Source organism: Balaenoptera ricei, chromosome 7 (assembly GCF_028023285.1).
Source record: "Balaenoptera ricei isolate mBalRic1 chromosome 7, mBalRic1.hap2, whole genome shotgun sequence".
NCBI classification, from domain to species: Eukaryota; Metazoa; Chordata; class Mammalia; order Artiodactyla; family Balaenopteridae; genus Balaenoptera; species Balaenoptera ricei.
This window is the reverse complement of record NC_082645.1, coordinates 86659485-86674888: the sequence shown is the minus strand read 5'-3', so window position 1 is coordinate 86674888 and position 15404 is coordinate 86659485. Positions and strand designations below refer to the sequence as shown.

The 15404-nt window shown below is 41.2% G+C and overlaps 1 protein-coding gene and 1 long non-coding RNA gene across 2 annotated transcripts in view; both read left to right on the top strand.

Moving 5' to 3' along the window:
• Window positions 1–81: 81 nt before the first annotated feature.
• LOC132368628 (uncharacterized) lies at window positions 82–7356 on the top strand. The gene is made up of 3 exons (XR_009504140.1): window positions 82–206; window positions 1599–1705; window positions 7114–7356. It is a non-coding gene; the product is annotated as an uncharacterized LOC132368628 (long non-coding RNA).
• Window positions 7357–11084: 3728 nt separating this feature from the next.
• Window positions 11085–15404, top strand: part of CDK15 (cyclin dependent kinase 15) — a 79970-nt gene continuing 75650 nt past the window's right edge. The window contains exon 1 of the mRNA XM_059928482.1: window positions 11085–11218. The gene's annotated coding sequence lies outside the window, so the exon portion shown is untranslated. The remainder of the gene's footprint in view (window positions 11219–15404) is intronic.

The following is a 15404-nucleotide window of genomic DNA, read 5'->3' as shown; positions in this document are numbered from 1 at the left end:
GCGTTAGACACCGCGGGCAACGTTCCCGAGGTACTGCCTTTCCCTTAGGACCAGGCAGAGCCACGACTCCTGAGATGCACTTGGGCAATGACGTAACGTGGCGTCGCGAGGGCCTAACTACCGGAGCGGTTCCATGGTAACGGTGAGGAGAGTGGTTGGGAGCTGCAGTCATTTTGCTGCTACCTCGGACTGCTGTAGTCCGAAGGGTAAGTTCGCTACTCTTGACAGTGAAAAGGCTAAAATGTCTTCAGGCTGCTTCGATGGACTGTACCCTAATGGTAGTCACTTCCTCCCCCGAGAATGACGTCATCGCCAGGCGGCGGGGATTGGCGCTAGAATCCGCACTTTTTACTACTTCATTGCAACCCTGAAGGGTGGAGTGTTGTAGGAGGGAATGAGTTGGCCTCTCCTGTGATCCCCACTGAGCTCTCCCGTATACAGTCTGAGTAACGCCAGTTTGTTTGCTCAGCACACAGTTTCACGGCTGTCTGCTTGTTGCAGTCACAGCCCCACCACGACTCAGCTCGCGCCCCCTAAGTCCCCTCGTGAAGATTTTCCCGAGCCGCCACTCATGACACACAGTGGGTGCAAACTCTACTGCTGGGCAGTGTGCCATCGCTGGACCTGCAAACCTGTATTCAGACCATCAGCGAAAGATGTGCAGTCAGGGTCTGAAGCTCCTGTGCATAAATGGTCTATTAAGTTCACCAACATCCTCAACTCGATTGCCTCCTTGATCCTCCATCACCTGCAAAACCGTTAGTCTGCAACAGTTCAACCAACCTTGTACACTCTTGCACCAGTGCTGGAAAAAACATAACCCTGAGGATTGGTACCACTGCAGACCAAGGGTGTCCAACTTCAGTCAGGACTACCATGTGGCCAGGCAATCTTGTTAAGCCCCAAATTGTCCTTTGTCACATTGCTATTCAGAATTTCTTCTATCCCTATCCCCTGCTCTTCCCAACCCGTACACTCTCCTAACTTCTTATTGAACTCTACCCACCCACCCTCTTTGGTAAAAATTTTAAAAAATAAACTTTGCCTCCTACATTTCTGAGGAAAATGAGACCCCCAGGGATGAATTTCCTTAACTCCCAGCAGCCGCTATCACAAAGCCTACCTGCAGCCCCAGCCTTCCTTTCCTTCGCCCTCTTTCTCCTTGGAAGTGTTCTGGCCTCTCAAGGTTAATCCCTTCCAATCCACTTAGAGGCTTGCTCCATTACTTATCGCTTCTCTTTTGTGTATTTTCAACCTCCCTGTCTCTTGTTACTCTTACTGCTAAGGATATAAGCTGTTCCTGCATATCCATCTTTAATTTCTTTTTCCTTTGTCCTCCTTTCTTTTACTTTCTGACCTCCCAATCTGCAGTCTCTGCTTTTTCAGCTCTACTGAAACCAGTAATCACCTTCTAATTTTGAAAGCTAATGATACATTCTAAGAATGGAACCATTCTATGCAACCATTTAAAAGAAGGAGAATGCTCTGTATGTATTGATGTGGAATGATCTGGAAGTTAGGTTAAGAGAAAAAATGCTAGATGCTGAATCATATGAAGTGTATTCTACCAGTTACATGTTATGTATGTCTTTTCACAGGAAGAGAAAGAGAGAGGATATATATCCTTGTCTTTGTATATTCATATCTTGGCTCTGACAGGATGTATTAAAGTGACTGACACTGGGGAGGAAAATTGGGAACAAAGGTAGGAAAAAAACTCACTTTTCACTCTATGCCATATTGCACTGTTTGAACTTGTAACTTTACAAATATAGTTTGAATATGCTTTTTTAAACTTATTTTTAAAACTTTTAAATCTAAAAAATAGGTACAATTTTCATTCTTATCTTCCTTTCCCTCTTTTCTTCCTTGTTTTCTGGGATGCATTCCTTCTGGGTTTTCTCCTACTCCTCAGACCTTTCCTTTACCTTTTCAGACTCTTTCTTTCACTTGTCCCTTACATACATGGACTAAATAAATATTTATTGCACACTTATTATGTGCCAGGCACTGTTCTAAGCACTAGAGAGACACAACAATGAGCAAAACAGATAAGAGTGCCTCCTCTCATGGAACCTGCACTCTGGTGGTGTGGAAGATAGTCTCCAGCGATGGCTACCATCAGTTCCCCCTTCATGTATACAAATGCCACTCTTGACATCAAGAGATGGAGTCTATATCCTTTTCCCCTGAATATGGGCTAGCCTATGGTTGTTTTCCCAACTAATAAAACATGACAGAAATGAAGTTCTGATACTTCTGAATCAAGGCCTTAGAACTGGCGGCTTCCACATCCCCGTCTGAGAAGCCAGCTGCCTGCCATGCTCTAAAGAAACTCCAACTATACTATAGATTGATAAAAGACAATATGAAGAGATAGGCCACATGGAAGAGCATTAAGGTGCCAGTCTTCTGTGACCTTCCAGGCCAGCCCAGTTACTGGCTGAATGCAGCTGAGTGAGTGACACCAGCCGACATCAAGGTGAGTGTAACAGCCTAGTTAAGCCCTGCCTGAATTCCTGACCCACATTCCCAAGAAACAATAACTTGTTGCTTTGAGCCACTAAGTTTGGGGGATGGTTGGTTATGCAGCAATAACTGAAACAAGTGGGAAGAGTGAGAGGTAAACAAATAGACAGCAGTGACTAGGGCTACAAAGAAGCAAAATAGTATAGTAGCTAAAAGCACAGCCTGGGTTCAAATCTCAGCTCTAGCACTTACTAGCTTAATGACCTTGGCACAAGTTATTTAACCTCTATGTACTGCTGGTTCTTCATCCATAAAGCAGGGATCGTAAAGTCAGCTACTTTATAGGGTGATATGAGGATTAAATATAAAGTGCTTAGAATGCTACCCGGCATATAAGTGCTATATAAATGTTGTTGTTGTTTTGTATGAACAATAAAGAAATGTAAGGGAATAGACAGGGAAGAGTGCAATTTCATGTAAGGTGTGCAGAGCAAGCCCCTTTTCCAAGAAGACATCTGAACAGAGATCTAAAAGGAAGTGAGGGCACAAGCCATGTGAATATCTGACACTCCAGGCAAAGGGAGTAAGTAACTGTGAAGGCTAGGAGGGCAGTGTGGCTAGAGCTGAATGAGAAGAGATTGAAAGAGGCTGAATGAGGCTAGAGTTAAATGAGAAGAGGTTGACAGTTAAGAGATAAGATCAGGTAGACAATGATCTGGTAGTAGGAGCAGATCCTCTGGGCCATGCAAAGGATGGAAAGGACTTTAGGTTTATCTGAATGATAAGAGCAATCATTGGGGCTTTGAGCAGAGGGTGTTGTAATCTGGCTTCTGTTTTAAAGGGATGATTCTTCTGCTCTGTGGAGAGTGATCGTAGTGTAGGAGTTTAAGAGCGGAAGCAGGGAGAGCTGAAAGAGGCTATTGCAGTGCAGTCGTCCCTCAGTACCCATGGGGGATTGGTTGCAGGACCCCTGTGGATACCAAAATCTGCAGACACTCAAGTCCCTTATAGAAAATGGTGTAGTATTTGCATATAACCTATGCACATCCTCCTGTATACTTTATAAATTTATTTATTTATTTTTGGCTGTGTTGGGTCTTCGTTTCTGTGCGAGGGCTTTCTGCAGTTGCGGTGAGCGGGGGCCACTCTTCATCGCGGTGCGCGGGCCTCTCACTGTCGCGGCCTCTCCCGTTGCGGAGCACAGGCTCCAGACGCGCAGGCTCAGTAATTGTGGCTCACGGGCCTACTTGCTCCGTGGCATGTGGGATCCTCCCGGACCGGGGCACGAACCCGTGTCCCCTGCACTGGCAGGCGGATTCTCAACCACTGCGCCACCAGGGAAGCCCATCCTGTATACTTTAAATCACCTCTAGATTACTTATAATACCTCATACAATGTAAATGTTATATAAGTAGTTGCCTGGAACAGCCAATTCAAGTTTTTCTTCTTGAAACTTTCTGGAATTTTTTTTTTCCAAATATTTTCAATTTGTTGTTGGTTGAATCAGTGGATGCAGAACCCACAGACACAGGAGGGCCAAGGCAAACAGTTACAATGGCTTGGCCTAGGATGGCAGTGGAGGAGAAGGTGAAAAGGAGTTGGATTCCTGATGTATTTTGAAAGTGGAGCCTACAGTATTTGCTCATGGATTAGAAATGAGCAACTGAGAGAAAGAGAAGAATTAAGGCCTGAGTTATCGGTAAAAATGCACTGTTGTTTACTGAGATGGAAAAGACTGGGAAAAAGAGTATGTCTGGGGATACAGGGAGGAAGTATCAAGTATTCATATTTGAACGTGTTATAGATTATATTGCTAGTAAGCATCTGAATGGAAATGCCAAGTAGACAATTGCATATATAAGTCTTGTGTTAAGAAGAAAGATCAGGGCTAGAGATAAAATTTAGGAAGTTGTCCACGGAAAAGATAAGCAGCCTGAGGCCCAAACTCTATTTAGAGATTAAGAAGATAGGGAGGATCTAGCCCAGAATCCTGCTAGGTTCTTTGAGAGGACAATTAACTTGTGTTTGAGAAATAGAAAGAAGGCAAAAGTATCTAGCACAGAGGGAAGAGTGGTAGAAAGTGAAGTTGTAGTGATCACGTGAGGGTTGGCAGGCCAGGATATGAGTTTGTTTTTGATTGTAAATGCAAGGGGAATCATCAGAAAGTTTTAAGTGGGGAAGTGACCTGATTTTATTTATATGTTTGAAAGTTCATTCTGTCTAGTACTTTATGTATACCTCCAACTTCATTACACAGAATATTAAAAAGAAGTTTACTCAAGGGTTGAGATTTAGTAATATTAATATTTTAAAATTTCATTCTGACTGAATAGATTACAGGAGAGTAAGAATTGAAGCAGGGAGACCAAGGAGAAGGTATTTCATTAGGCCAAATGAGCGATGATAATGACTTGGACTAGGGTGATAGCAGTACAAATTGAGAATTAGGTAGATTTGAGAGTAGAATTGTCATGATTTAGTGATGAATTAGACATAATTTTGATTCGTATCCTGCCTGGGTTTTTTCTTGAGCAAGTGATTCATGGGCATTCTGTTTTCTAAACTGGAGAAGACTAAGGAGAAGCATTTGGCATGGTTCAAGAGGTCTGTTTTTGGCATATTGACTTTGGGATACCTTTTTGGCATCCAAGTGGAAATATCAAGTTGGAAGTTGGGGTTCTGGGGAGAAGTCAGGTCTGGAGATAGACATTTGAGTCGTTTGCACATAGGTGCCATTCAGAGCTAAAGGGACTAGATGAACTTAACCTGGGAAGAAAGTGTTGATAGGAAGGTGTAGATAAGGCTGGGACTAAGTACTGGGTTGCCCAAGCTTGGAAGTTGAGCAGAGGAGGAGGAGCCAGGAAGGATGATTGCAAAGGAGTCCCAGAGAGGTAGGGGGAAAGCTAGGAAAGTGCCCACTTCACAGAAATCAAAGAGACTTTCAAGAAGGATGGCATGATAAACGGTGTTGAATGCTGCTAAATGGTAAAGTAAGATAAGGTATGGGAAGTGATTTGATAATATGGAATCTCTGGTGACTTGGTGTGAAGAAAAAAAATGTTGCCTGCCATTCCAATTCTACAGGAATCAAGCCATTAGCCACTGCAGTTGCCCACTGACAGTGCACCCTGAGGGGAATTCAGGATGGAGAAAAACAGGAAACATTCTGTGCCTTGGATATACTGGCCCTTAGATAATTAAGATGCATATCTAAGGAAAATTTTCAAATTACCCCAGATTCTTGCTTATTCCCATACACAGAAAAGCACTAAAATCATTAACTTCAGTTATCTGTTCTTTGTGATTAGCAGTAATCTTTTGATGCTTGACTACACATTTTTCCCAGTTAAAGAAGTTCATATGTATACCCTGGCTCCTCCTTTACCTCTTCAGAGCAGTTCCTCAGAGCTCTCTGAGAGGCTGTCTCCCAGGCTATTGTCCTCAGTAAGGTCCCTGAATAAAACTTAACTCACAACTTTTACGTTGTGTATTTTTCTTTCAGTAGACATTGACAAGAGCAGGTTCAGTGGAGCAATAGACAAAGAGGCTTTACTGGGGGTGAGTTTAAGAAAGAATAGGAGGTGAGGTAGCAGGGACATCCCCTTCAAGAAGTTTTGCTGTGAAGGGAATAGAAAACTGGGGTAGTAGATGGAGGGGAATGTGATGTCAAGGTATAGAATAGATACCCAAAACCCAAGCATTAAAAAAACAGATAGTTGATATGAGAGCAAACCCAGATTTCCCATTGGAAAGAAACTGACCTTGCAAGGAAAACAAGAAAAGATATCCAAACATGTCTTTCTAGATATTGTCATAGACTCAATACTGTCAGCACACAACCTGAGTTGAATTTAGTTATAAATATAAGCTCTTTTAGCATGGCAGGTATTACACTAATTTGCAAACCTATATGCCTCTCTTGTTAGATTCTAAGGTCCCAGACAGTATTTTTCTTATTTTTTAATTCTCTAGAGACTAGCAGCAGTGCCTTAAACTTAATAATTATTCAATAAATTGTTTATTGAGATCTAGCAATTTAACAATTTGTTGCAATGCAGTTCATTGAAATAGACATAAGTGCTTGCCTCTTCTGCCAGCTACCCTGACTGACATAGGATCTTGTTCCTATTCTCTGATTGATTGCCCCCTGGGAGGAATTGAGGCATGATTCTCCCATTTTCCTGTCTTTAAAAGTGATGAAATAAAATTCATATTTAATGGCAAGATGAGGAAAATTAAAACATAAAATTTTTCTTTGCCCATTTGGGCCTCCTCACTTCCCTTTAGTGTGTATTTTGCATCTATATTAACCAGACCTCCTTAGGAGGTACCATTCCTTCTTAATCTCATCAAAGTTCACAACTCCTTAGGAGATAACCTTCCTTCTAAATCTTGTAAGGGGTCATGACGATCCACGACCCACTACTCACTTTGTACATGTAGATCTGTATTGTGTAAACTGTCAACAATATGTCATTTGACATATGTCATTTGACGTATAATATAACCCTTTGTCTCAAAAACTTGTAAAGCTGTACTTTGCCCTCTAATGGGTGGAACAGTCCTCAGAGCTTTCTGGAAGACTGTCTCCCAGGTTATAATCCTCAGATTGGCTTGAATAAAATTTTCTATTTCTTTCTTAGATTGGCTGTTGACTAACGTTTCTGTTGGCGAAAGTCCTACAAGAATCCTTCTGGGCTCAAAGGGCAAAAGGATTGAAGGTGATGGTTTACCTGCCCTGAGGCAATCCATGGGTGAGTGTGTGAATGTGTGTGAGGGGTGGTTAGTGGTGATGCACCCTCTGAAGGTAATGATAGTTGGACTAATTTTAATAATATTGCAATATAATATATTTTATAATGTACAATTTGCAAAATGCTTCATATGTGTGCTTTATCCTCAAAACAACCCCATGACAGGTAATTATTCCTAAAATACAGGTGAAGAAACTGAGGCCCACTGACTTGTCCAAGTTAATCTAACTACTCTTAAGTGGCAGAGGGATTCAAACCCAACTCTCCAAATCTGGATCTCCAAACTTTAAGTTCTCTGTTTTGTCCTCTGCTTCAACTCCTACTGGATCGATGTGTTGAATATAGAGTTCAGGACTGAGATTAAAAAGTAGGGTTCCAAAAGAGGATGATAGAGGATGACAGAAAAGAAGTAACAGAGCCAGTGAAGGCCAGTATTAGAACCTGAGAATAAGACTCATGGGAGGGCAGGGTTCAGGGATATGCCTGAGAGTAGGATCAGAATGAACAATAAGTGAACGCTGATTTTAGGCTCCCATCCTCTATATGAATGTGAATATGTGTGGGAGTAGGGGTGCATTCATACACATATGTACATGCTGTTATTTAATTTAACAGCCATTTAATAGGAATCTGAAAGGAGTATAAGATATAGTTCATACCCTCAAAGAATGTTTTTCTCAGCTTGTTAGGAAAACATTAAAAGTAGTTATTAGAGTGTTCAGACAATCAGTGATCCAGGAGCTCATCCTTGGAAGAGATGGGGGTGTGGAGTGGGGAGAATCAAAGAAGCAAGGAAAGGTTTCGAGCAGAGATAGAACCTCAGCCAGGACTTGAAGGATGGATGGGTACAGGGGAGGGAAGAACGTGTCAGAGGAGAGACACATGAAGGTTGAGTCAGAACAGCAGGGAAGGTCTGTTGGACAGTGAAGCTGCTGGTGTGACTACAGTGACGAGTAGGGGGATGAGTGGGGAATAGTGGTGAGTGAGGCAGGATAGAGTCAGGTTGTCTGAAGCCAAGCTGAGGAATTTAGACTTGATTTCATAGGTAACTAAGGGTCTGTGAGGATGTTTAATCAGAAATGATCAAAGAGGAATTTTAAAAGTATACCACAGAAACATCTTCTGGGCTTTCAAAGTAAAGTTGTAGCCTGTGTTTTTTATTCTACTTAACCATTAAAACAGAGGCTGTGTGTGTGTGTGTGTTACACTTTTTATTCTTACTGAATTAGATTACATTTCTCTCCCAAGTTAAATAGGTAGTTTAAAACAACTTACACCTGTGTTTTTAAAAATGGATGCTGAGATTCTAAGTGGCTGAGATTTTAGAAAAGGGGCACCCAAATCTCATTGACATCTGGGAGCATTTTACTCTGTGGCTGAACTTCATGTAAGAAGATAATGACCAAGATGAAGAGCAAAGACCTGCTGACGACATATTGTAATTTGGGGGAATGGTTTAAAAAGAAATGCTTTTACTCACCTCATACCAAAAATAGTGGATTAAATGACTAACCACCAGATGTAGGTAAGCAGATGCTAACTTGTTATTTTTAAAATGGAAGCACATAGCTGTATGAGACATGTTGAGACATATATTAATAAATCCTATATTATGACATAGAAGTAACCATTAGAGCAAACGTATTTTAATAAAAAAGTAAATATCTATATTTAAATGAAATAAAACCTTGCCTGAATTTCTTTAAAAAAAAATTCTTCTGGATCTGAGTTATTGTTATGTAATATGTGCTTAATAATGTTACACTTCTCTCTCTTATTCTTTCCTTACCTTAGTTTTTTGACGAAACCCATTCTACTGACGTAGCTTAGCTTTCTGATCTCAAGCTGGGCATTACAAGTCACTGTTTTTCCTAAAAGTAAAGAGCAGTAGTTTGGGCTAAAGGGCCTCCTTCCTTGGTGTGTATTACACATATAACATGTAAATTGTTATAAATATTTAAAGAAAGCATTTAGCCCCCAGCCTACAAAAAATAGCATCTCAAATATTTATTTGCAGGTGAGTTTTTTGAAACTTAGAACATGCTTTCCCATAGTAACAGTGAGGTAAATAATGGATTAGTTCCTGGACTAATCTACAAATGTTATTTGATTTATGATGTCATTCAAATAATGTGCATTTGCAATTAAAAATATAACTGAGGTGGGACTTCCCTGGTGGCGCAGTGGTTAAGAGTCCGCCTGCCAATGCAGAGGACACAGGTTCGAGCCCTGGCCCGGGAGGATCCCACATGCCACGGAGCAACTAAGCCCGTGCGTCACAACTACTGAGCCTGCACTCTAGAGCCGTGTGCCACAGCTACTGAAGCCTGTGCGCCTAGAGCCTGTGCTCCACAACAAGAGAAGCCACCACAATGAGAAGCCTGCTCGCTGCAACTGGAGAAAGCCCACACGCAGCAACGAGGATCCAACGCAGCCAAAAATTAATTAATTAATTAATTAATTAAAACAAATATATATATATATATGTATTTATATAACTGAGAGACTTCCCTGGTGGTCCAGTGGTTAAGACTCTGTGCTTCCAATGCAGGGGGTGTGGATTGGATCCCTGGTGGGGAACTAAGGTCCCACATGCCATGCCATGGGGCCTATGTATATATATATATAAATATACCTGAAATCAATACTTCTGCAATATTTTACAATTTAAAAAACAAGAAGGAAAACCCCTTGGTATTGAATGAATAACTTTTCATGAATGCTGGTAGTTAAAGAAAGGCAGGTTTTAAGGGTCAAGGAGAAAAGTTGGATGAAAGTTTTGGAGTTCCAGAGTGGGAAGCAGCGCCCCATATTGGAACCCGAGCAACAGGAAAAACCTGCGCCCTTATACCTACATGGATCTAAATATCCTCCCATATTTTTTAATCAATCAGAAAAAGTTAATAAAAGCCCTATAATTTGGAAAAACATAGATAGATAGATAGATAATAGATTAGATAGATAGATAGATAGATAGGGATAAAATCCCACATTGCCAATCTGCTTGCACACCCCTGTCAATCAGCCCTCATAAACTGTCACAGCCGGTTGGGGTGTGGGAGGAAGGGCGGGGGTCAGCAGCCACGCTGTAGGGGCCAGGGGTTGATTGGAAATGACTGCTCTGTGTGTGCAGAGATGAGAGGTCGTAAATAAACAAGCAACAGCTTGTCTTTGTTTAAAATGTTAATACTGTATTCTGTTCATCATGGATTTTTTGCATTAATTTTTATTTTAATGAAAAAAAATTTATATTTAAAAATATTGCATCAAAAAATATTGCATCAAGATTATTTATCATTTTAATTTGTTTTGATTACTGAGGGTTTGTTTGTTTGCTCATTTTTGGTGCCCCCCTTCTTCCCCACTTATGCCTCATCCCAATCGGGCACTGGCTGGTGGGAAGCAATGAGAAAGGAAACTACGCAAGAGTCTCCCCAGGTTAAACTTTTCTTCCTTTCTTTCTTTTTCTCTCTCTGTCTCTGTGTCTCCCTCTCCCCCCTTTTTGTCCTTCTTCCCTCTCTCCCTCTCCCCACCCCCACCTTTCCCTCCCTACCTTTCTTTTTAATTTTTTTAAATACTTTTCTTACTCTGCGTCTCCAGCCCATCAGCTTTCCCCTAGCTGTTACTGAAGGCTCTGCCCTGGCCAGGAGCTAACTGGCTTCTGGGGGACTGGGAGCTGGGGAGGGCTCAGTATTTCTGAGGGGAAGAGGCCTAATCGATTTGCACAGGTTTAAAAACACTTAATTTTTTAAAAATGTGGTTAAATCCTCTAAATTTCAGAGCCTTGGAGTCAAGTTTGGTTTGCCCAGCCCTAATAACTGCTAGGCTTATGTATATGATAAGGGCAGTTGGAAGATTAAGAAAAACTTATGAAGTAACTGGGTGAGGAGAAGGAAAAAAAAGATTTTTTAAAACGGATACGTGTACATTGGAGAAAGATTGCCTGAAGTGGAATCACCGTGGCTGTGAGTGGCAACGTCCAAAGAAAATTGAGGTGAGTGTGTGGTGGAGGAGGTTGGGGCATTCTCTTGAGGAAAAAAGACGTTTGGAGGGAGGAAAAGTCGAGTTGGCCAGTTCTCCATCCTGGCCACCTAGTGGTGCTGTCGATACAAGGCCGGCTGCTTTCCGGAATGAAAGACTAGATGGGGATCAGGCATCCTGGGACAGAGATGGGGAGAGGGAGTCTCAGAGTGGGCCACACAGTTTGTGGGTATAAGAAATTTACAAGTCAGGTTTTGTAAGTTGTGTTTATTTGTATTTACAGAAACACAATATACACAAATTTTAAAGTAATAGTAAATTGCAGGAGATGGTTTCAACCAGTTCTAAAACTACTATAATACTTTTAGTACTCTGGAGAGTGCTACGCTTCAGCATGGAAAAGGATGGGTTTTCGGGCTAGACCATTTTACTCTGACAGAGCAAGAAACCTTAGGGCAATGTTAAAGAAGATTATGGGAGCATTTTAATCCATTTCACAGAAATTAACAATGGCAAGTTGTACAGCAGTAGCATTATTTTTAGTCACCGGCCTGAGCACTTCTTTTTTTTTTTTTTTTTATAAATTTATTTATTTTATTTATTTTTATTTTTGGCTGCATTGGGTCTTCATTGTTGCGTGCGGGCTTTCTCTAGTTGTGGTGAGCGGGGGCTACTCTTGGTTGCCGTGCAAGGGCTTCTCATTGCGGTGGCTTCTCTTGTTGCGGAGCATGGGCTCTAAGAGTGCGGGCTTCAGTAGTTGTGGCCCATGGGCTTAGTTGCTCCGCGGCATGTGGGATCTTCCCAGACCAGGGCTCAAACCTGTGTCCCCTGCATTAGCAGGCAGGTTCTTAACCACTGTGCCACCAGGGAAGCCCCTGAGCACTTCTTTAGTGGACTAATTGTTCTCATTGTAAACTGACTTGAGGGGCTACTGGGAAGAGATGCAGATTGTGTTGAAGACCACAGGAGGAAGACACTCACTTCAGCCTCTGCTTTCAGGGATGCATGTTTCCTGTCAGAGAGGAAGTTCTTTCACGTGGCTTAGAGTACCATTCTGGGTACCAAGAAACAAAATTCCTGTCCATGTACAAGAGAACACTGTGCTGAGTTAATGGACCCACTGTGTGTCAGGGAAAAGGGTGCTCATAGCACCTGGTGCTCATTGTGTGGAGACATGGTTAAGAGCACAGATCCTAGAATCAATACCAGTGGGTTTAAATTCTAATTGTGACACTTATACTCTAAAAAATGTTGGGCAATCCTCAGTTTTCTCATCTAAAATTGGGGGAATAAATATCTATGTCACAGAATTAAATGAGACAATATATATGAAGTGCTTGGTTAGAACAGATCAAAAAATGGTAGCCGTATTAGGTGGCAATGCCTAATGAAAGAACAGAGGACCAAGAACAGGCGTGGTAAGTCTTTGGTATGACATTATCTCCCAACTCTTAATTTATATCAAGAAGGAAAATGGTCAAGTAGGTTTAAAGTATAGACATCAGAGCTTTTCTGCTTTGGTTTAAATCCTGGTTCCACCACTTTTTTTCTTGTGTGGCCTTGGGCAAATTGTTTAATGCTTCTGACTACAGAACTGTTATGAGTAAATACAAGTAAACCATGTGTTTGCCTTATTATTATTGTCATTTGTTTTCTACCTTTAGCCAGAACACTTGGACTAAATATGTGACTAGTTGCCTCACCATGGAACCTGTTTATGCTATAAATACAAATCTATTCTTTATGAAAAGAATGTGAAATCACTTTTTAAAAATCATATTATTATTTCATAATATATTAAAAATCAAAAATAAAATATAAAATTGGTGTCCCCCATTTTATTGGGCACCAAATCATCACTTCAAGTCATTTCTGGAATTTTCCCTTAATACATTCAGACTCAAGAAATTAAAACAAACAAACAATCATACAAATGCAAATAACAACAGAGAAAACATCTAGTCTGTAGAAGCATAATTTTATTTTTTGCTTATACGGGAAACAGTGTCTTTCTGTTTTCCCTGCGTCTACAGATATCCCAAGGATTCCTACAGTTTTAGACAAAGGGTCCTCTTTAGGTATAGCATTCAGTGTAATTTTATACTTTCATAGGCTAAGCCATTCTGTCACAGGAACACCTTGCAGTTAGATTTCTTTACCTGCTTGTGAAATGTCTCTTTTAACCTGTCATTGCTTTCCAGTGGTTTTAAGATATGGACCTATACAGATGGAATCACTCAGCATTCCTCAGCGTTCTATCTGTAGTTCACAGTTTTGATTCACAGCACGTAAGGCCAGGATGCGAGGAGTCTAGTATCAGAGTCAGGGGCACAGAATTTAAGTCTAGAAAATTGTGACTGGGGCATTTGGCATTTCTGAGCAGAAATTCCCGGGGCTCCAAAATTGTCTTCTTTTTTTTTTTATTTTTTATTTATTTATTTAATATTTATTTTTGGCTGTGTTAGGTCTTAGTTTCTGTGCGAGGGCTTTCTCTAGTTGCGGCAAGTGGGGGCCACTCTTCATCGCGGTGCGCGGGCCTCTTCACTATCGCGGCCTCTCTTGTTGCGGAGCACAGGCTCCAGACGCGCAGGCTCAGTCATTGTGGCTCACGGGCCTAGTTGCTCCGCGGCATGTGGGATCTTCCCAGACCAGGGCTCGAACCCATGTCCCCTGCATTAGCAGGCAGACTCTCAACCACTGCGCCACCAGGGAAGCCCCAAAATTGTCTTCTTAAATCAATGAGAACTTGTGAAATTTGGAAATATGGCCACCTTGCTCCACATACTTCCTAATTAACTCATCAGTTTTGAATTTTACTCTTTCTTGAAGGAAATAGAAATAAAATATAACACTAGGATTTACACCATCAGCTTCATTGTGAAAACTGAGTACAAGTAAACAAATAGCACACTAATAGGCAATAATAGTATGATGTAAATAAAGACCACAGATGCATGTAAAGGTGCAAAGGAGACCCAGATGCCATGTGCTTGCAGTTCTGCTTACTGTCAGCAGACAGCCCTCTCAGCATGTGGAAGTGTCAAGTTAAAGAACTCCAGGAAGAAGGAAGGCATGGGATTTCAGAATCGTACTCTAGCTTTTATTTGGACCGAAGATGATGTCACATGCCTGGTGATTAACAAACTAGAGTCACTTACCTATTACTGATTTATACTAAATATAATAACTAATTTAAATGTAAGCCTAATAATTAATAAAGAATGAGACCAAACAGACAGATTTTATGCTCTTTATGCAGATACAATTATCAGTGTGTCCTCATTAAATAAAATCTGGGGAATTTAGTAGTCTTTGAGCCGCTTTATTATCTTCTACTATTTGCTAGTTTAGTAATCTTGGGAAAGTTACTTAAACTCTCTAAGATTCAGTTCCCTCGTGATTAAGTGGGGATAATAACGGTACCTTCTCATTGTCATGGAGTTGGAGGATCAGCATGGAGTCTGGCACAGAGCAGGCACTGACGTGGTAGCTGTTGCTGTTACTATTACTACTGTACTTTTATCTAAAGCCTCCCCTGCCCCCGCCTTGTTGGAAATAGGCAGGGAAATAAAGAAATAAATAAATAATCAAAATACATGGATTTCATGTGAATGTATTTTCAAAACTATTATTCTTATTCTACTTTCTTGTTTAGAAAATTCTTAAACAAAAATGAACCTCCGTATAGCCATCACTCAGCTTAACCAATTATCAACATTTTTACCAATTTTGGTTTTTTTTATCGCCAACGTTATTTTTCTGGAATATTTTAAAGCAAGGAAATTAAATCATTCCACCTGCAAATACTTTAGCATTCACCTTTTTTTTTTTTAAAGGTAGATTTTTTTTTTAATTCATTCACTTATTTATTTATTTATTTTTGCTGCATTGGGTCTTTGTTGCTGTGCTGAGCAGGGGCTACTCTTCTTTTTTATTTATTTATTTTTTTTTCTTTGGCTGCATTGGGTCTTCGTTGCTGCATGCGGGCTTTTCTCTAGTTGCGGCGAATGGGGGCTACTCTTCGTTGCGGTGTGCAGGCTTCTCATTGCGGCGGCTTCTCCTGTTGTGGATCATGGGCTCTAGGCGCGCGGGCTGCGGTAGTTGTGGCGCACGGGCTTAGTTGCTCGTGGCATGTGGGATCTTCCCGGACCAGGGCTCGAACACGTGTCCCCTGCATTGGCAGGCGGATTCTTAACCAC